The 2,274-nt window shown below is 42.2% G+C and overlaps 1 protein-coding gene across 1 annotated transcript in view; it reads left to right on the top strand.

Moving 5' to 3' along the window:
- Nucleotides 1-110: 110 nt before the first annotated feature.
- LOC101863835 (torsin-1A-interacting protein 2) overlaps nt 111-2,274 on the top strand; it is a 7,395-nt gene continuing 5,231 nt past the window's right edge. Inside the window, exon 1 of the mRNA XM_013086600.2 lies at nt 111-234. The gene's annotated coding sequence lies outside the window, so the exon portion shown is untranslated. The remainder of the gene's footprint in view (nt 235-2,274) is intronic.

Here is a 2,274-nt window from a genome sequence, read left to right as displayed (position 1 = left end):
GCCGCGAAGAGAGAGAGGAGGCTCCATTAGGCCAGAGAGTATTATACTTTAGTGTCTCTGATTAGGCCTAGTTCTAAGTTCCTTGCTACCAAACCAGAAGAGCTTCTCCTTCCGGGTTCAAGCAAAGTGAACTTTGTTTTTGTTGTATTGGACTGCGGTAGGCCTACTTGGTAGCCTACTGGTGTGTGTCACTTTTGTCAGACAGTTGAGACAGAGAACGATAAGGAAGAGCTGGTAAGACTTGTTGAAGAGTTTCTTGTTGATTGAAGTGGAGAAAAGTTTCGACCTTCGAATTGCAGGATTAATAAAATAGCTTATAATACCCTAGAATCTAGGATCTAGATTATATGGTGATCTTGTAGTTCCGTTCGTTTAAGTCCACGATCCATTTGTTTACATTCAGAGAAGAAATCCAGAAGTCTTGAAGACCAAATACTATTTGAATTAGGCTACACAAAGAGCAGGGATGCAACCTTACTGCAAAACATCAAATTAGGATAAAATAGACTAACTAGATCTAGATCTAGATCTAGATTTAGATATTTAGAGATTCTGTTTAAGTATGATGGCTAGCCCAGCCGTCTAGCCTAGCCATCGTCAACCCTTATTAAGTTTAAGACTTAAGATTCTGATCCCTGTTAAATGTTAACCCGAAAAGCGCAAACCCGAGCGGCGCTCCACAGCTGGTCCCCTGATCAGTCGTCGTCCCGCGCGGGCAACGCATTTCGTTTAGTGCAGGGTCTGCATCTGTGTGCTAAAATGTATGTGCGTCAGTCTGCTTCAACTGCTTGTGCTTGTGCCTGTGTGTCCATCTGGAACTTGCTGCATTGTTTTGCAACGCGAGGCGTTGGTAGAGATAACAGAGCGTCGGTTGAGACGTTCATCCAAATCCAATGAAATATAATGAGCATTTTGACCCAGTTAGACACTTGAGGGACTCGAAAGGATATTCAGGAAAATCATCTTTCAATGCAACCACCTAAAATAAATCCTCACTTTTCAAACAATCTAATTCTTACACCAAACGTTGTCTCCTGATGTAAATAATCATATTTGGTGGTTTTTTAACCATTGTTCTACCAGAGGGAGAAATTTGAGAGCAACTGAATACAAAAAATATTCGGAAAATATCCCATTTTTTTTCCTCTTTCGAACGATAGCTGATAAGCAGCTGTTCGCAAGTTCATTCATAATAGGTGTGAAATCTGGAAAACTCTGGAAAAGTTATTCGATTTGGTGTAACTTCCAATCTCAGCGTCTCTGATCAACCGACGAGGAGATAATTATGGGATTATTCGTGTTATCGTAACACTTTAAAAAAAAAAATCGTATCAGTTTGCTATAAAAGATGAGGTGTTTCCCTGAACTGCCGCGGCACGCTCGTGTGACCGGTGTCTGACCCTGGCGCCCCGCGGCACAAGCTCGCGGGCGACGTAAGTGGGTCATCGATCGATAAGAGCCCTCTTCTGGTTAACCCCGAAGGACTAGAGTTAAGTACGGCTAGTCTTTTCCTGAAAAATTACAGTGGAACTCAGAATCAGATTCAATGAATGAACTCATATTCAATGAAAACTTGGATACTAAAGGAGATGGATTCCCTATTTTTTTTAATTGATTAAAATCAATACAAATCGAAACTCAGATTCAATTATAAACACATCATGTGAGCAAGCTCGGATTCAACGGAGATGCTTGCACAGTGAACAGCTCCTGCTGATGTGACTTCTCTCATTTTTCTTCTGCAACCCGCTGTTCCTGGAAACCATCCATGGCATGGCATCTGCATTGTGAACCATTAATTCCTTACCCGTAGCCTGTCATTTTATGTTACCAATCAGTGGCCTCCCATACTAACACACGCGTTGTTGGCACACACCTTATAAGCATGTGTTGGGGTCGGATGGGCGGCCACCTCATGTGTGACTGTTGTGTGTACCTGTGTCCGGGGGGTAGGATGCACTTGTGGTCCGGTCGTGGAATGTCAGTAGTCAGTAGATACAAAAGTACTCACAGTAATTTTTTTTTCCACGGCTACCAATATTACAATGATTTTAAGCTCGTCTTGACATATTCTTCATAATGAACAGTGAATTAAAATCAAAATCAAAGAAACAAAAAGGCCTCTCATTTGAAACTACGAAGTGTATACAGACCCAGTAACAGAGAACAAAGTCACGAAGTATACAGACCCGGTAGCGGAACTCTTTTGTGATGTCGGAAAGTTTCAGCGCCCAGACCCAGTAGTGTGTGTGTGTGTGTGTGTGTGTGTGTGTG

Source organism: Aplysia californica, unplaced genomic scaffold (genome assembly GCF_000002075.1).
Source record: "Aplysia californica isolate F4 #8 unplaced genomic scaffold, AplCal3.0 scaffold00484, whole genome shotgun sequence".
NCBI classification, from domain to species: Eukaryota; Metazoa; Mollusca; class Gastropoda; order Aplysiida; family Aplysiidae; genus Aplysia; species Aplysia californica.
Note: the sequence above shows the minus strand (reverse complement) of the source record. Positions and strands in the feature narration are given on the sequence as shown.